The sequence below is a fragment of the Quercus lobata genome, chromosome 5 (genome assembly GCF_001633185.2).
Source record: "Quercus lobata isolate SW786 chromosome 5, ValleyOak3.0 Primary Assembly, whole genome shotgun sequence".
NCBI classification, from domain to species: domain Eukaryota; kingdom Viridiplantae; phylum Streptophyta; class Magnoliopsida; order Fagales; family Fagaceae; genus Quercus; species Quercus lobata.
In genome coordinates, this window is record NC_044908.1 from 9,268,527 (window position 1) to 9,289,708 (window position 21,182).

Here is a 21,182-nt window from a genome sequence, read left to right on the forward strand (position 1 = left end):
TAAATTCGACCTTCCTATGGGCAGAGGCGCATCATGCATGAATTTACTATAAAACTTTATTCATAAAACTAGTAAATATAAACACTAAGAATCAAATTTTCCATACCTATGGGCCTAGGAAAAATCTCATCTTAATGCTACATTCACCATTTTATTCCAATTAAATCATAAAAATAATAACCTCCCTATGGGGCCAAGTCATTATCTTCATGAATTAATTGCCACTTAGATGCCTTTGTACCTAATGAAGTCTTGTAAAAATTTCTTGATGTGATTATCATCATGGCTTAGGATGCTATGGCCACTCCCATGTCATTTTGATATTCACCACTTCAAATAGCATCATAAAGATCAACCAATCCTAATATTGATCATGACAGTATGCACTCCAAAATGACATGAAATAATACTTAAATACATGATAAGTGCAAAGAAACCTAAAATGCACTTAAATAAATTACTCACTTGAATGATCCAAATCTCATATGTAAGTGTAACAATAAACTTTATGAAATAAGTTCAAACTTACATGCAACACATTTATCCCCATAATTTATTGTAAAAAGTTATGGTTTCCAAAATATAAGGATCATTTGTGTTATCATGCCAAATATATTGATCCACAAAAAATAGTCTCTAAAGCAATTTACAATTGAAAATTGTACAAATTATTGAGGCATGTTTGTCATATGAGCCACTATACTGTCACAAATTATTTTCCAAATAATTAAGATTTTATATCCAGGAAACAAACTTAAATACTTGGATGAGCACTTGATGAATATCAAAATCAAAATCAAATTTATGAACACTTTAATATTAACCATTCCAAATAGTTGAATTAACCATTGGTGCACATTAGCATTTTGTAATATACAATACGTGGACAATTTTAGAGAAAACAATGTCCTTGAGTCCAAATGTAATGAAAAAACAAATTGATATAACATATCTACCTTTGAACCTATGTAGTTCTATATAGTTAATAATCTTATGGATTTCAAATTGATTCTTCCAATCTCAAAACTCAATGGTAATTCGTTACGAAAATACCAAGAAAGATGCAAAACAAAACTTGTTCTATAGGATTTAAAGTATACATGCTCTATATTTGCATCCAGCACAACTTAAATTTCATCCCAAAATTAAATTAGTGCATACAAACTTTAACCATAGATGGTACAAAAATATACCATGATTGGAAATAATAGAAATTTCTCAAACTAAAATCACTAAACAACATAGCATGAAGGATGGCTCTGATACCAAATGTAAGACAAAATTCAGAGTGCAGCGGAAACAAAATAACATAGACATACCTTCAGCCATAGTTGTTTAAGTGTTTAGAGAAAAAGAAGACTCACTATATGATAATAGTGTTTATAAAAGGTGTCTTCTAGTCTATGACCTTTACTTTACATATATCCTTTTGATGGAGAGAGGCTATTTACATAGGCTAGACTAGGGACCCTTTTAAATGAAGATTTCCATAACTCTCCTTCCATCAAGGAGCTTAAAAGTTGTAACTTTATGGTGTTTATTAACCAAATGGGTTACACCATTTGAGAGTTACTAAAGGATGTTACATCTAACATGTAACTTTCACAAATAGGAAACTTAAGACATGAGTTTCATCTTCACTCAAATGTGGGCCACATAAAATTCTCTTTAAGGAGATAATTAGGAAAACCACTTGCTTGTAATATTTTATACAAAAAGAAAAGAAAAGAAAAGAAAACCTTTGTTGAGAGTTTTATCATCTCTATCTCTTGAAGTTGATGAAATAACTTATGGTTCTCTAAGTAGGAGCATAATTGGACCCTTCCACCTAGCCTTGAATACTATAAAATATGGGAGTCACAGCTTTAGATGCCACGAGAAAAGTAAAAAATTCAAGTGAAGGGAAAAAGAGTGTTGTGAACAGTGGTGGAAGTGAGTAATAAATTTACTGATTTAGCTAAGAAAAAAGTGAAGTTGTGCTCTCTTTCCAGTGCAAGCTAGGCTAGTAGTAGTTTGTTATTTAAAATGGGATATATATATATATATATATATATTTTTGGTTAAATTGTTATAGTTTAGTGGGTTTTTTTTTAGATGTTAGATTAATTTTTTCAAAACGGGATTTTTTTTTTTTCTTTTTATGTCGGGCTGGTTCTATGGTTTGTTTAAAGTGGAACTTGGGGATTGCTTCTTTGTTTATTTTCTTATGCAAGAGGAGGCTACGACCTTCGGTAAGTTGCAGACCTTGAGACAAAGGCAAGTTACTTAAAGACTTTTTAGGGAATTTGTCTCCTCACACTTCCTTGGCTCTGCCTTTGGTTCTACTCATGAATTTGTCTCCTCACACTTTACTCTATATCTTTTTATTGGAGGTGAATTTTGACAAATCTACCAATGAATTACATTTTCTTTTTATATCCTCCATGCTTGCAAAATTTCTAAAAAATTAAAGATTAATAGATATGTCATCAATAAATTGCTAAAACTGTAAGTTTTTGTAGTTTAAAATTATGCATAAAATATAATTTTATAAATCATATAGTAAATAATATTCCATTGAAATAATATTTGATATGTGTATTAAGAGTGTAAAGAACACACAATCCAATTGTTAGATTTTCAAAATATCTAGTAATGTTAATGATATTGAGTAAAGTTGTAGTCTTAGGTTAGGACTAATTTTGTAACTAAATTTTGTCTAAGTTATAATCTAAATTTTACTTTTATATCTTCATTTTAAGAGAAAAGATAGATGAATATTATTTAGTTATAATCTAACACATTTGCAACATAATTTTTTGAAACATTTTAGGGTTTCAATTGGGTTAAATTTCTATTGGTCTCCTATTTTAGAAGCCTCGTTAGAAATGCAAAAGAAAAAAAAAATACTAAAGATACTACAAAATAGTCATAATATGATGTGATAATGATTGTAATTGATGAACTTCAATAACCTAATTAATGAGTGTTTGAATTATTTTTTTATTTGTGATTAGTGACATGTCAATTTGTAAGCCTATAATAAAATTTGTGGCATCCTTAGCATCACTTATAAAATATAAAAAAGAGCCCAATTATTTAATAAAATTTTAAGCCTTTTACAATGTGGATTTTTTTTTTTTTTGGTGGGGGCCTTAGTCCTAGACCTTGGGTTAGTTTTAGAGTTAACCACCACATCGAGTAACCGAATGTAATTCGTTGAGTATGAGATCAAATGAATTACGGTTTTGTGCTTGAATCTTGAAGCGGGCAGCCTAGAGGCTAAATTAAAATGTCTTGCTAAATCATTAAATAACTAATAGGTGAGTTAAGCTACCAAAAAAGAAAAATGGCTATCATTAGGTTAGTGTCGATAGAGTTAGTTGTCGTGGATGTCAATTGCAAAGTATGGTGGTATGTTACGAACTTGTAATTCAAGTGTTCCATATGAATTAAGTGCAAATTTAAACATGTGTATCTAAATTCTTAGGTACCCCTTGTAAACCAGTTTTCAAGGGGTACAGTAGAGAGTTTCATTTAGGCTTTGGCTTTGTGTGTGGCTTTCACATATATTGGATGTTGGACAAATTGTGTTCTATACGTATGATTTTCGCTTTGTTCATATTTGACAAATTGTGTTCTACATGTGGTGTCAAATATGAACAAGTCAATTTAATATAGCATTAAAAGGTTCAAACGTATCCCAGGTGGGTTGGCCAAGTGGTTGGGTACTTGATCTCAAAATACTTGTCTCAGGTTTGACTGGGTGTGCTTCCTAGTTCGAATCTAGGTACTTGCACTTTTAAAAAAAAACTCTTTTGCCAGTGATTTACCCCACTAAGGTCCACCCATCACAAACATTGATTAATTTCTGGTTGAGAGCTTTAAGAATACTGGGAAACCAAAAAAAAAAAAAAAAGGTTCAAACATGTCATTATTGCCCTGAAGGCAGACCAACAAATGGATCACATTATACATGTGCCATAACTAGTTTTTATTTGATGGAATAGAAAGATGATTAATTAGAAAGACGGTGCTAGTTTTAATTTGATTGATTAGAAAGACTGTATTTTTCTCCTTTCTTGTCACTTTGATACTGGCGTATTTCTATGGGCTGAATTTCTTGCGGGGGAAAGTCAAGCCCGACACTATTGCAAAATGGTCTTTTTACCCCGTTCAGCTGCAACTAGTACAGGTCCAAGTTCGTAGACTTAAGGTCTACGTCTAAAGCCATTAAAAATGTGTCCGCATCTTCTATGCTTCCTGTTGTCCTTCTTCACTTGACCCTACAACGTAGGTACTTTCCTTATAGTGGTAAGTGACATGGTGGTAGATATCTGAGATCTTTTTGGTAATGTTATTTGTATTTTTTAAAAGGGTTATGTTAATGAGTGTCCTAACGAGTGCCCTTAGGGCACTCATTAATAATCAATTTAAAGAAAGTTTTGATGCCATTTTTATGAGAAATGAAAAAAGTTGTCAAAATATTAATCATTTTTTTTTTCATTTCCCATAAAAACTTTCTTTAAATGGATTATTAACTAGTGTTCTAAGGGCACTCATTAGCATTTCCCTTTTTAAAAATATGTGTGAGTGAGAAAATATGTGAAAATACATGTAAAGTTGTTTAAATACTGAAAACTGTTGTTTAAACTCACCAACCAAACAGCCCCTCCAGTCTCTCCATTGACTACATCTTTTGAAGTTCATTTGATAGTTGCGTACATGATATAATTTTTCATTAACCTTTTCTTTATTTAAATTTCATAGTTACGCAAGGACGAGGAGAAATTTGAACTTTGGGTCTATTTGGGATCTATTTATTTTGTTGAAACTGAAATTTTTTTTGCTAAAAGTGTTGTAGATAAAGGTAAAAGTTAGCTAATATAGTATAATGAGACTCATGAATAGTACCAAAAAGTATAGTGGTATCTATGAATAGTAGCAAAAATAAACTGAATAGTAAAATAAGTTGGCTTTTTAATCTGAAGCCAAACACATACTGAATCTAGAAGGTTTTTTTTTTTTTTAGAATCACTAAGAGATGTTAGTTGAGTTACAACAAATTTTTTATTTTATTTTATTTTTAATAATTCGATAATTAGGGGAATTAAGACCTAGACATCTTTATTAAAAATGGGTATGATTTACTTGTAGTACTTTTTTAACTGGAATCTCCTTTTGTTTTAATGAGAAACCGTCACATCACCCCCAAACTAAATAAAATGTAGAGATTAGAACCCACTACCAATTGTCATTGTGTATTTAAAATAAAAAGAGGCCTTCAATCAAAAAAATACTAGGGATACGTTTGGTACACTGAATGAGGATTACGATAGGAATTGTAATATTTATTACTAGGAATAAAATGTATTGTAATGTAATAACTAAATCTATTCATTAGTTTGGTTGTGAGTTATAACATTAGAATGAAACTTAACATTTATTTTAGGAAATTTCTTACTCATACAATTATATCTCCTTAAAAATTGTTATTTTTAAATTTAAGAGAGATATGTGTTATTTTTTATGATTTTTTATTTTTATAATTGTTAGATGTATATGGAAAATTTGTTTATTTGGAAATATATTAAGTTCTGAAATTATTGCTCTTCCTAAGGAATAGCTAATACAACCTTTTAAAGATGAATAGTTATTTCTCATTTTGAAAAATAGCTATTCATAAGAAATGATTATTTCTTGTAATAAAAATATAACCAAACTAAAGAATAACTAAACCATATGAATAGCTATTACATTACAGCGTCTATTACAGTTTATCAAACATGACCTAGAGGTAAAGCCAAACTCATTAAAAACACCCTAATTAGTGTTTGTTTGGCTAGCTTATTTTTTGCCAACTTATTTTACTATTCAGCTTATTTTTGCTACTATTCATGGGTCCCACTACACTTTTTGGTACTATTCATGGGTTTTACTGTACTATTTCAACTAGCATTTACCTTTATCTACAATACTCTCAGCAAAAAATTTTCAATTTCAGTAAAATAAACAGATCCCAAACAGACGCTCAATTGAGCTTACAAGCTTACCATGGAGCTCTTTGATTTATCTACGTTTGGAGTTATTGTCAATACGATCATTACAATTTATTAGTCACAAAAGATTTTGTTGTTGTCAATGTAACTCTTCTTCCATTTAGATCTGTTAATTATTCTCCATTAATTGCGGCATCCCCATCTTTATTTCCCTTTTCCCTAAATATAAAAATTAATATAAACAAAAGGAGATATATAGATCTTTAATCCCTAAGCCAATTGTGAAAGGATAAGGTCATCTCATTTGGTCACTTTAAGAGCTAACTGCCACGGGCCCTCCCACCATTATTTTCCACTTCGTCTGTGGATTGTGGAAACTTTTCCACTATACCAAACCTCTTTGAAATTGAGATGTCTTGAATAACGAGACATTGGGGAATGCCTAAGTTAGTATAATAGTATGACTAAATTATAGGGATGTTTCCTTCTTTCATTATTTTATGGAATCTTTTGATTCATGTGTCTATTTATATTCATGAGATAGAAGCATTTGTTGCTGGCACTATCCTTCTTTCGCGATTTGCGTGTACACTGCACACTATAAGCATCAAATTAATTATATAACAAACTTTAACAAATAATTTATGGGAAATGCTAATAAGTGTCCTTACGGTACTGATTAAGAATCCAGTTAAAAAATGTTTTTATGAGAAAAAAAAAATTAATGTTTTGATAGCTTTTTTCATTTCCCATAAAAGTGATGTCAAAACTTTCGTAAAATAGATTGTTAACAAGTGTCCTTAGGGCACTCATTAGCATGACCCATAATTTATAGTAGTCATTAAGTATTATAATATTTGAAAAATAAGTTTCAATTATTTACATATCATTAGAAAAAAAAGAAAATGTAAAATTTAAAGATTAACATATTGTAATATTCTCTCAAAAAAATAATATTGTACTCCTTCCATCCCACTTTGTTTGTCCTCTATTCTATTTTGAGATGTCCCAAAATATTGTCCTATTTCTAAAAATAAAAGTTATTAATTTACTAATATTCCTATTATACCCTTATTAATTTACTAATTCAATTTTTTGATAAATTTATTTAAGGGTAGTTCTGGAAACTTATACATTTTTAAAAGGTAGACAAGACAATAAATGATGTTCCCTTAAAAAAATTGACTTTTCAAATAGGACAAACAAAGTGGGACAGAGGGAGTAATATTGTTTTTATGCATAAATAGGCAAATATTTAATTACCATTCTAACTTATTAAGAACATAATTATTCTTTTTATATTATTGATTATGTGCTCTTATAAAAAATGATTGATTATGTGCTAATTTTTTTGTTGTTGGATTTTGTTTATTATTATTATTATTATTATTTTTTAAAGAATGCATCGTATAGGGTGTAAATCGTATTTTTGCATATGAAAAGAATGCCATAGAATGGGTGTCTAGTAGAACCTTATATTATCCCACGTACAGGACGCTCAATTCATTATGATGCCTAAGGAGAAAAAGTTTAGTGGGATTTTCCATTTATTTGACTTATTATTTTATATACATTTTTTTTTTTTTGTATTAAAACTGTTCTTGTTTTTTGAGATGTAAAATTGCTAATTAAGTTTCTGTAATTAAGTTTTATTTACATTTCTTTCACGAGTTGTTAGGAAAATTTTGTTGATGGTTATTTGGCATAGTCATAATTTTTTTTTTTTTTTTTGTGTGAAATAGTTTATAGTTTCAATTGAGTTTGATTTTTATTAGCTAAATACTTGGGGCCTTCTTGGAGGTGAGGGAAAAAAATTATCATTTTATACAATTTTGGAGGTGTTTTGCTTATGCAATTGGGGCCTTAATACCTTTAATTTTTTTTTTTTTTTTTGGGTACAAGTGGGGCCTTGAGTCAGCCCTGCCCACATGAGGCCTATATATATATATATATATATATATGGAGAGAGAGAGAGAGAGAGAGAGAGAGAGAGAGAGAGAGAGAGAGAGAGAGAGAGAGAGAGAGAGAGAGAGAGAGAGAGAGAGAGAGAGAGGTGGGTTTAGAACATATAAGTGCAATGGTGGAGCCATATTGAGACTGAAGGGCGCTAGGGCCGCCCAAATTTCTTTTAAAAAATTTTAGTAGATAGACTATGAATATGAGTAAATCCAAGGGCCAAAATCATCATATACCACTGTTTGGGAAAATATGTATAGATTTACCACTATTGGCGAAATAATTAGCAATCTACCGCCGTTTTGAAACTAGAGATTGCTGTGTAACTTGAGTTCCAAAAACTCGAGTTCTTTGAAAAAATAGGCTTCAAATTTGCCATGTTATTTTTTATGGAACTCGAGTTCTTGGAACTTGAGTTACATAAAAAATTTTCAAAATTTTTCCATAGAACTTGAGTACCATGAAAAACTTGAATTTCCAATTAATGGTAGATCTCTACATATTTCAGAAACAGTGGTAGATTGCAAAATATTTTCAAAAACAGTGATATTTGGCCATTTTGGCCTAAATCCAAGCAATTTTACTGTTCAAAAGACAAGATATGAGACTCCCCCCCCCCCCCCAAAAATCTGCAAGCCGCAACTAATCTGAATCTGAGCAGAACACCCACACAAGTGAATCTTTCTCTCTGTTCTCAATCTCTATCTTTGATTTCTCATTCCGGTGTTAGACTCACTAGTTAGTTTCTTCTATTTTTTTTTCCCACTTTTTTACTTCTTCGTCCCACTCTAGTCACTCATGACTTTTCTTCTTTACTTCTTAGAGGGCATTTGGATTCAACTTAATCCTATGTCTACGTTTTGCAACACGTTTTTAGTCCCTTTTTTTTTTTTTTTTTTCTGCGCATGAACAATGATTTTACTGTTCAGGAGACAATTTTTACTGTTCACACACTGTTCATCACTGTAGCAGCATTGTTTATACATTAAAAAATATTAAAAATGGGTCTCACGATACTATTTACACATTTAAAAATTATTTTGCTACAGTGTTTTCAGTTTTCAGTTTCAGCAACAATAAGTTCAATTCAAACGGACAGTTTAAGATAGTATGGTGTGTCAAATAGTTGTTTCTTTGCATGTAATGGTTTGCTCAAGGTACCACATATATTGTCTTCAAAAGCAAAAGTAAAATTCTACTCTCCTGGAATGACTTTTCTTCTCTTCTTTATTTTTTTAATTAAATTAATAAATAAGATTTTTTTTTATTCAATGATCATTAGTCTATTTATTAACAATCTTTAACCTACTAGTAATTTTTTTTAATCTCTGTCGTTACTTGATGGATTATAATTTAAATTGAAAATCTAGAGATAAATTAAAAAACTATTAATTCATTTTTCAAAAGAAAGGAATATGATAATTTAGAATATAATATATTTTTGGTTCTAATAATAATTTAGAGCTTTGTATATGTTATTAATGTGGCATATATAGCTAAAATAAAATAAAAAATACTCCCACATTTTTTATTTGGCCCCCTCAAAGATGAATTTCTGGCTCCACCACTGTAAAGGTGGGAGCAATCTTTACATGACCTAGTCAAACATTTAGCTCACAAGAAATGTTATTCTTTCACTTTGATTCCAAAAAAATTCCAAAACTATATCGTAAATGTAATTATGTTAAGAACAATGAACTACATACACTGCAGGCTTGGAAACTTGTGTTCTATATGTATAGAGTTACATATGAAGTAAACACATACAATCATATTACTTAATGCAAAAAAGTAAAGAAGATAAGCAGTATGATGACCAGGAAAACCAATGAAACCTTCTAGTTTCAAAATAAAAACTTGGGGAGGATTTAATCTAAACTATCCTCAAGGCAACAAATTCAATACGATAGAATGGAAGTTTTACAATATATTTTCTCCTAAATCTAAAGTTACCTCTTATAGTACTTACTTACGTGATTGCATGCAGTTCTGAATCCACAGACTCTTCTATATAAATTTGTTGCACACAGGCACCCATGTTTGTGACTTAGAGATACCACTTAAAGGTTTTGATCATAGGTAATTGTTGATCTTGTATGCAACAACTTATTCCACTAGTTCTTGAATATAGATCTTCTTTCCAGTAGATGCTTGTTGAATTAGAAGGTTACAAAACCTCACAATTCTCATAGGAGTAACTCACAAGACTTTTAAGAAAATTAGAAATGTATTTAGGGTTTTCCTTTTATATTAGGTAGTTTTGGATACAAACTCTAAATGTTTTCGTGGACTTTGGGCCTGATTAAAATTCTGTAGAACACGATTTTCGATCGATCAAGTCTATCTCTCGACCGGTCAAGCCTTGTAGATTTTGAATTCTTTTTTTCGCAGCTTGACTATTCTTGAATTTTGACTTGAACCATCATGAGCAATGTCTAACACTTAAACTAGACATATTTTTGTACTCGGTTTGCCAACCTACATAAAATTAGAACCTAAACATTTATTCCTAAATATTTAGAATCTAACAATCTCCCCCTTTGGCAATTTGTGACAAAACGTACATAAATATTAATTGCTCAATTCAAGAAATAACTCAATACAAGTTATTGCCCTGCTACAATTTAATCAAAATCTACTATCTACAAGTTGCAACGGTAAACAGCAGCATCATGAAAGAATTAACCTGTAAATTGATGAAACACCAAAAACAAATCATAAATGCATGTGTAGAAAATACAGTATAAACAAAACTTGAACTTTTTTTCATAAAGCAAATTAAAACAAATTATCCAAGAGAATAATCATAGAATCAATAAGAATCAAGTTTGTGAAACAAGTACAAACTAAACGTAACAAAAAAACAAAACAAAGACAACTCTCCCCCTAACTACAAGAGCTCTCACATCTACTCTCCTTTTTGTTATGCAATGCCAAAGGCAACCATCAAGTTCAAGGCAGTTACATTTGTGATATGTTCATCTAATAACTGTCCATGCCCGTCTTAGTCGACATGAATGTCTCCATTATATACTTTGTCGATTGAGTCTCTAAAACTCTCTCAAGCATGGAGCTGAGAAGCATCGGTATCCATATCAACATCATGGAATTTATGCCTATTATTTTTAGTGACCCCGCCCCCAAAAAAGATAGTACATGGAGTGTGGGACCTTCGTAAATCTTGTTGCTCACAATTTATCACACACTATCATGTTAAAAAAAAAAAAAATACAGTTTTAATTAAAAGTTGTGAAATTATAATTTTTTTTTAAAAAAATATGATTTTTACCTGCGTTCACATGTCACGGTGTGTACAGACGATATGCAATAAGTCATGTGCAATTAAAAAACTATTTTTTTCTATTTTAACACACTATTTTACAATATATCCTATGTTACATATTCTATTATTTTACCACTTTATTTAAATATTCTTTTTAATAATTTTACAAGTATAAGTACTTGTGGGGTGTAGGGGGTAAGGGACGGAGTTTAAGTTTCCAGGAAGAAGCTTTACACACATGTATACTTAGATTAGGTTAGAATATAATTTCTATCTTGTAGATTAGGTTAGAATGAAATTTCTATTTTGTATAAAAAAAGAAATACACCTTACATTAAATATTCTCTCTTTTTACCACTTTTAGTTGAGGAGAGAGAGAGAAAGTTGATTATAAAAAACTTTAAAAAAATGGAAAAAGTAGCGAGAAAATAAACTTAAAGTATTTGGTGTTTGGCATGCTAAATGCTAAAATTTAGCATTTGACACAGCTGAGGCAATGCTCATGTAACAAGAAATGTAAAAAAGGTCAAAACACTAACGATATAGAAAGAAGCCTCAGTAATGCATGCACTTCACGAAATTCAGAGAGAGGTGGAGACAAAAACAAAACAAAGAACAATTGAAAGGCCAACACCAGGCTACCAAAATTTGCAATTCCAACAAGTTATGATATTTAATTCATAATGTTTCTGGCACAGTAGATAAATTCAACCTTAACATCCTCGAATACGCTTCCTTGTCCTAATGTTCTCGAATTCGATGTACATTAAGTCTCTGGTTCACCAACTCCAATCACCAGGTAACTAACTCTCTCTCTCTTGAACAACTGGTTTGATTGTGGTTTAAGTTTTAATGGTTAAAAAAAAAATGATATTTTGTTGATTTTTGCAGACATATAAGCTGTGTGATTTTGTTTAGGACGATGAAGATGAGATACTGTTGCTGGGGTTTGATGGAGTGCTTAGTATTGGTGATGGGGTTTTGGGGATTGAGTTTTTGGGTCCTTAACCAGTGATTGCCTGGCTCTATAAATGGTACTTTTCATTTCTTGGGTTCTCACTGTTAGAGTGAGTTTGTTTCTGTTTTCATGTATATATATATATATATATATATATATTTTTTTTTTTTGTCTTGGTTAGTGATTTGAAATAAAATGTTAGTTTTCAGCTAGCTTGTTGATAAAAATAGAAGTTTAAGTTAATAAAAACCGAGTTGGTAGGAAAATAGAACTAATGAAAGAATATTCTCTCACACTTTTTGAGAGAGAGAGAGAGAGAGCCGAAGTGTTTATACATGATATTTGTTCTACATGGTAGAGGACTGTCTGCAAGGGAGTTGATTAATACAATGTCAGCTATGATTTGAATTTGGACACAATCTGTCGTATTGGCATATGAAGCAATATTTGGTCTGTTATTATTATTATTATTATTATTATTTTGTGTGGAGAAAATGTCAGTTATTACTTATTATTGTTGCCAAGATTTGTGAGATTGTTAGAAATGAAGTTGCTGACCTGTTGCCAAGGTTTGTGGAGCGGTAGGTAGAAGTTGAATTGTACTCCATAGTTTGTACCAAGGATAAGGCAACGGCTAATTCCTTTTATTATATATATATATATATATATATATATAAATGGGGCATGTTCATCTATTTGGTTACTGAGAAAATAAATGAAAAGCAGGAAGAAACGATTTTGAATTATATAACGTTAATAGGTTATATGTGTTTAAAAATCTTAGGTCCTTAAAAATTACATCCCATGAAGGCAAGAATTCCATTGGTCCAGCCGAAAAAAGGTAAAAAAAAAAAACTTCCCCATTGAGAATTAAAGATGCTGACTTGGATGAAGGTACTGTTTTTCCCTTTGTTATTCCATCTTGGGATTCACATGGTGTAAATTTACATTGAGTATTCGCAATCATTTGCTATTCATCTGACTTTCATTCTGGGATGAATTTTAGTGCTCTAGTAAATTATTTTAAACTTTAACACTTGTTTGAATCAATGTTTCATCTATGGTACTTCTATTATTGATGATTCATTTCTATTTTTTTTTGTTATCTTACATTCTTAGCTACGATTGTGTTAATCTATGATTACATTTTTTTTTTTCCATTTTTGACTTGGCAACACTAATTGGTTTTTTAGTTAAAAGAATATTAGAAATACAATGAGACAATAAATATGACTTCTATTTGTTTTGTAGATTATGGGAAAACTAACTACAGTAGTGGCTAGTTTTAATTTTAATGTAATAATTTAGTCTTGAAACTTAATATATTTCTCATTTTTGAATGGTGAAAGTTCATGCTTCGGCTGCCCTAAAGTTGAAATCCTGGTTTGTTCCTGTATACAGTACTTTTGGGGATGGAGGAGTGAAGAAGAATATTGCAGTTACTCAGTTTGAAGCTGTGGATGCAATGCAGTGCTTTCCTTGCTAGGATGAAGCTGCTCTTATGATGTGCATAATTGAGAATTTCTCTTTACCCTTGAAATAACTCACCTTTCACTTAATTATTTAGAGCCTTGAATCAATTTATCTTGAGTGACAATCACTTGCACTGTCCCCTTCTCTGAACTATATGATTTCCGCAGCCAATACCTGAAACACTTGACTTTTTCCCTTATTGAGTCTCTTGCTCAAAAAACTTCATAATAATACAAAGACTGCTTCGGATAACCTGCCGTCCTCTATCCATGGATGTCAACATAGTCACCTACCCAAAACTTAACCAGTGTATAGCGTAGGTGACAAGTAATCAAAAGTGACTAAACACATTTTTTTTTTCTTGGTTGAAGACAGTTTCAAGTTCCTTGCGGTGATAATGCTAGTCATCCCTGCTTATGATATCATTTAGGTACTTCTCAACTCCTTACCACTTTCAAAATTGGATATAGTCGCAGTCCCTGATTTTTCTGGTGGGGCTATGGAGATCATGGCGATCACATACTTGAAAACAGGCTACATTATGATGGTTTGCTTTCTCCAGTTGTCAAGAAGCAGATTGTAAGTTACATATCTAATGGCCCTGTTAGCTTTTTTTTGTTGGCTCCTAGCAGCTCCTGCTTATCAAAAATTATAATTTCAAGACTTTTTATTTTACTTTTACATTATTTCTCCTTTCATAAATCATGACATATTAAGAGGAAGAACAGTATTATTTATTCTTAACCCCAAAAAAGGTTATTATAGAATAACTGACAACTATTGATAATTGCCTATGACTACAACCAACCCATTAAGGGTTTATATATTGATATCAATAAGAAAAATCTGGAAGCAAATAACAGATCAATTTTTTTCTTTAAAAAATCACAGTAACATCGAAATATGATACTTCATTTATTTCCTAAATACTTATACGTAATCTTTAAACCATATTCTTGTTTTGTCAGCTCATCAATGGTTTGTCAATCTGGTAACAATGGAATGGTGGAGTCATTTATGGCCTAATGAGGGATTTGCAACATGGGTAAAATTGAGTCGTCTTACATTTCTGCCTCTACTTTCCTGGCCAGTGCACTGCATTCAATTTCTGATACCGGTATCTCAACTTGATGTTAAATTTCCAGGAAAGCTATATGGCCACTAACTGCATGTTTCCTGAGTGGAAAATATGGACTCAGTTTCTTCAACAACAGCTGATGGCCTAAGTATGGATGCTCTGGAATCACATTTTATTGAGGTAAGTGAAATCTTGTGCTATAATTTTCTGGTAATTGGCAACACATCACTTATGCATGTTAAATTATCTAGCTTGTTAGCGAATGCAGTGATATAACCAATGATGAGAAATAGCAATGAAAAGCAAACTGCTTCCTTAAATTAATGGCCTGGCGTACTGAATTTTCAAGCAATGCAATGAACATCATCAAAGTAAATGTATTGACACGCAGTTTACTTAATATGCCTGTGCATGTTTTTTTATTTAGACCCTCGAACACTTAGATTATTTAATTTAATTAATCAACCAAGTTGTTACTTAGGTTTATTATGTAGATCTAGGTTAAACACAATCAATTATATCACTAAAAGTGGAAAAGTAAATAAGACAAACGATATGATGACTTAGAAAAACTAATGAAATTGTCAAATTTCAAGGTAAAAAACCTGAGGAAGATTTAACCTAAACAATCCACAAAGCAACAAATTCACTAAATATAATGTAAGTGTTTACAATAGATTTTTCCCTAAATCTAATGCTACCTCTTGTAGTACTTACTCATGTGACCACACGTAGCTCCAAATCCACGGACTCTTCTATTTGAACTTATTGCACACAAACACCTCTATTTGTGACTTTGAGATCCCACTCAAAGTTTTAGATCATCAGTAGCAGTTGATCTTGTATGTAGCAACTTATCTCCATCGGTTCATGCAATGTCAATCAAATCTCTAGTAGATTCTTGTTGAGTTAGAAAGTTCCAAAACCTCTCAAATCTCACAGGAGTAACTCACAAGACTTCACAAGCCTTCTAAAACGTGAATTAGGGTATTTTCCTTTTATACCTAGCAGAGTTTGACTTAAACCCTAAACATTTTGCGGGCTTTTGGGCCTTATTTAAAATCCGCAGAAAACGAGTTTCGATTGGTCAAATCTTTCTGTCGATCAGTCGAGTCTTGTAGTTTTTGAATTCTTCTATCTACAGCTTGATTGTTCTTAGATCTTGACTTGAATCAACTTGAGCAGTGTCTAAAATTATTCTAGGACTTAAATATCTTATACTAGAGATGTTTTTATACTTGGTTTGCCAATATACATAAAATTAAAACCTAAACATTTATTTCTAAATATTTAGAACCTAGCAATCTCCCCATTTGGCAATAAGTGACAAAACATATGTACACATATCAATTGCTTACATTCAAGAACTAACCCAATACAAGTTGTTGCCCTACTACAATTCAGTCATAATCTACTATCTACAAGTTGCAACATTAAATAGTAGCATCATAAAAGAATTAACCTGTAAATTCCTGAAATACTAAAACAAACCATAAACGCATATGTGGAAAATATAGTATAAAGCATAGCTTAGTTTCACAAAATAGTCAAACTATAACAAGATTTCCAAAGAGAATAATCAATGTATCCATAATCATCAAGTTTTTGAAACAGGAACATGCTAAACAAAATAAACAAAAGCAAAAACTAAACCATCAAAGTATAAAAACTCGAAAACTCAAACTCAAACTAAATACATACATCTCCAAAAAAAATTGCTCCCCCTAAGTACAAAAGCTCTCACAACTACTCCCCCTTTTTGTTACGTATTGCCAAAGGCAACCATCAATCATTCGAGGGTGGAGGTGGTGGAAAAGAGCTCCTATACTCACTAAAATCAACTCTCAAGGTAGTTACATCAGTGATAAGAGCATGTAGAAAGGTACACCTATCAATAGAAATTGTATGCACATGAGTGTTAGAAAATATGTTATGGCATGCAGTCCTAAACATCAAGTAGTTAAACTCAGTTAACTCATGAGAATGGAGTCTAGGCTCAGAACCCCATGTGATAGGTCTACCACAAAGAAGAGACATAACATCATCTAATGGAGGAGACTCAGTGTATGGATAGGTAGGACATTGAATAAGAGGCACAGAAAGAGTAGCAGACACTATTTTCTTAGTGATTTGAAACTCTTCACCTTGAATCCAAGTAGTCAAGAAGTGACCATCGAATGCAGCAGAGTGTATAAAGAGATTTGAGTAGAATTCTCTAATCAAGGCAGCAGCAGGAGACTTTAAACTAGAACAGATAGGTAACCAACTCCTAGACTCTAGATTTTTTTTGACAAAAGGGTCTAACTTATTTAGATTAATCTGCCTTTCACTCCAAATGGACCTATACTTAACCAAATTATCAAACTTTTGAGCATTTGGAAAAGTATGAAACCTAATTTGATCAAAATCCTCAGTAGAGGTAAAAGAGGACTCAGCTACTCTTTTGGCTTTGGTTTTGAAATTGGTTTTAGTTTTCTTAAGACCCATTTCTAAGATCCAAAAAGGGAGAAAACAGAAAAGAAGCACAAAAACCAAGGCAAACTACATTAGAAAGATAAACAAAATATATATATGTGCAATCTTCAAAATCTACATGATGCATGATGCATTGACTCAAATGATGCATGGACTAATGCATTGAGGTTTTCAAAACCTCACAATTTTGAAAAATTGACCAAGAAGATCAAGTTTTATGAAAATCCCCAATTCATGTTGAACATAAACCCTAATTTTTCAAAAACACACAAATTGAGTAATTGACTATCACAAAAGGTGTAAAACATGTTAGAAACAATCAACTAATCAATAACAAAGATAAATTTTACCTAATTTTACTCAATTGAACAAAATCTCCAAATTACTCAGAACACATGAACCCTAATTTCGAAAATTTTCACAATCCATGATATCTTTGAAATTAAAATAGAGGAATCATGTTAATAGCATGCATACACAAAAACCCATTGATCATTTTAACACAAAACACCCAAAATCATCAAAATCCCCAAAATTTCTTAAGTCTGAAAATTTCAGAAAAATGAATGATTAATGCTTGAAATGTATGTAATTTGAACAAAAGGAGAGGGTAAAATAGTCATAAATAATGTGTAGAAGAAAACCCTTGAAGTTTTGACTCAGAAAAGACAAAAAAATTTGTATTCAAAGAAGGATTGAGAGGAATCGAAGAAAAAGTGAGAAAAGGACAAAAATTGATCTATCAAACCCTTAAAATATTGAAAAATTCGAATTTCGATCGGTCGAGAGGAATCAAGCAGTGATCGAGAGTGAAAGTTTTAAAATTTCGATCGATCAAAGATCAATTCAACAGGAATTGAGCCAGACAAAAAATTTTGGCCTAAGAGCTAGATATTTTCAATTGGTTGAGATTTAGCTTCAATTAATAGAACCAATAAATTAATTTGAAATTTTGAAAAACCTTGGAAATTTTGTAGAAAAAAAAAAAATTGAAAAGCTGTTTTTATGATATGAAATCCACATGAACACTTTGTAAGGTGGTGGGCTGTGCTAATAGTGTTGGGCTACTTCCTACTGCACTAGGCCCAAGTTTTCTAAATAAGGGAGTTGAAACCGGTCCAACTGCAACTCAATTTAGTTCGGATTGTGCGCAAACTATGCCTGGTTTGTTAGAAACGTGCTTGTGGCAGGCAGAGCTGTTTCAGATAAGTTGTGGCAGATAGACATAATAACAAAAAAAAAAATATATATGGCTACTTAGTAGGAAATAACCAAATGATCCCAAGCACAATCACAGTAATAACAATCACTTTTACGAAAAAGAAAGAAAAAAAGGGAGCAAATAGTAATATATATGAGTTAATCAGGAGATAAAGAAATCAGTTTAAATCTGGTCTGTAGGAGCAAAACCAAAGAGGAAAGAACGCTCCTTCTCAACGCAATTAATCTCCCAGGAAAGTCCTGCCGTGGAGATTAACTACCTTGAGGGAAATGGATTTGAATGGTTGATGCACAAGGGCTCCTTTTGGTTTTGACAGAGAGCAGGATTTTGTGAGGGAGAAAGAGAATCAATCTACCGGTGCATGCCCGCTGTTCTAACTCTCCCACTATTTTCTTTCTGGTTGTTTTCTTTCTTTCCCTCCCACTCGTTTCTTTTTTTATTTCTTGGTATCTCTTTTCGAATTCCTATTTCTTAGTTATGGTTCCCGTTGTTGCTCTGTTTTTTGTTCACAGCAAGGTTCTCTTTTTATAGTGCCTGTCGTGATCGGATTTTACTGTTTTAGCCCTTAACTTCCTTTGTTTGGTCTGGGTGTATTGACCGACCACCACTGGTCCGTTTGTATGCCACCCCCCATCACCAGACAAAGAAGGGTATTTTGTTTGTTTGTCTGCCGGCATCCTTTCCTGCTACGATCTGGGTTTTTTCTCTTTCCCTATCTCTCATGGCATGCACCTAGTGTTTCCAACTCAGCTTGCTTCTTTTGGGTAGTATGTCATCCCAGCAGGACACTTCCCCTAAAAGAGCCTAAGCCAGAATCTCAAAAATAGAATTTTTCCCTCTTCCCACCACTAAACCATGCCTTCTTACCTCTGACCCACAACCTCACTATACCCTGTATTGACTGGGTACAAGCTGGTGGTGCATGGACCTTGCGCGTGCCTCCCTTCCATGTGTGTCCAAAATCTACCTGTTGGTCGTTTGCTTGCCGTAGTCTGGAGGCTTGCCTGCATAGTCTGCCATCCATTCCTTTTGACCTCTTATTTGAGCTGTTTTTTGATTTCCCACTCCCTTGAGGTGCTGGGCCTTATTTGATACTGGGCCTTACCGTTCTTTCGGCCCATTTCTTAATTACCCTCATTTCTTGCCATATTACTCTGTCATTCCTGCTGCAATGACTCAATCCTGCTGGACCTCTTTAGGCCAGCAGTTTACTCTTTCCTCTAGTGGCTTGGTATGACAATTGGTTTTCCTACTTATGGGCTCCTGTGTCCCTTTTGTCTTCCTCTTGGGCATCCTTGGCCCACTTGCTTTCTTTGGGCTTCCTTGGCCCTTTTACTAACTTTGCATTCTCATTGGCTTTTATTAACTTCATTGGGTTTTCCTGGCCCAATTACCTTATTCTCATCCTTGGAGTTCATGGGCCTACCATTAACCCCTTACTTTCTTCGTTTGCATTACTTTGGGCCTATGGTGACCCTTTCTCACTTTTCTACATCACATACTGCCCATGGGTATGCTATTTCTCTCGTTCCGGGCTTCTTTAAACCCACTTGCCTCTTCAAGGCCCATCTATTTATTTCATGGGCCTGTGATCCATTATTCCTACCGCTTGGACCTAATAGTTTTGCCATCTGTTTGCCAATTCTTTGTTGCCCTTGTCGTTGGGCTTTCTTTTTTCTACTTGGATTCTCAAAAATGACCCTTAACACACTTCTAGAAGATTTTAAAAACATTTTGCTCTCAAATTTTCAACTTTTCACAAATTAGAAGTAAAAATCTATCGATTTAAAAACTTCTAAACACTTTTCTTTAAATTCAACTCAAATCAAGAAAATGTATCAAACATCACTTCATGAGTAATCAAAGATGGCCAGATTTGTCAACACACAATCATATGTACAAAATTTAGCTTGATTTTCATGTAGTGTGTGCAACTAGTATGTGTACAAAGTGCAGAAAAGGTGATATGTAGATAGTAATCAAACAAATTTTTTATATTATCAATTACAAAGGTTTGAAAGTGACTAGTACCTAAAGAGTTACATTATATAACTCTCACATCTTCTAGAAAACACACTTGCAATCATGTAAAACCATTTTGGCTCTTTTGCTTTTTGCCTTTTCTTTTTCTTTTTCTTTTTGAGCACAGTCAAAGATATCATGCATGGGCATATAGGAGATAGAAAAGAAAATACACTTGTTATATAAATTTTTTTTATTCATCATATTTTTTAACACCTCGTTTTATCTTGCTGTATAAGTGCTACATCTTACCAATTACAGCCTTTATGATTTGCACACAGGTGTTCGTGATTGACGAGTAATAGTGGTGAGATGGTTATTTAAGCCTTTCTCCTAGGATTTTCTAGTCCTAATGATCAAAAGAATGTGACATCAAAATCAAGATTGTTTGTTCAAAGATTATAAAAAATTCACACAATTAAGCACTAAATAGCACAAACTAGTAAAGTGCAAAAAGTAGCTCATCAAAGCTAAGTAAGGTACATAGTTATGAAATGTAAATTTTATTGGCCAACCTTAAGTACACACTCAATGGTGTACAATACAAAACCCTTTTTACTTTTTTTGGATTTTTATTTTTATTTAAAAAAAAAAAAAAAAACATAAAAACATCCTAAACAACCCTAGAATGAAATGTAGAAAATAAAATCCTAAGCAAAACATTTTGTCTAAAGAATCAAGAGATTAAGTACGAGGACCATGTCAAACAGACTTATTTATGATGAGTCTTTTGCATC

The 21,182-nt window shown here is 32.2% G+C and overlaps 1 pseudogene; it reads left to right on the top strand.

Moving 5' to 3' along the window:
• The window catches only part of LOC115989903, a 61,068-nt pseudogene that overhangs the window by 7,812 nt on the left and 32,074 nt on the right, over positions 1-21,182 (top strand).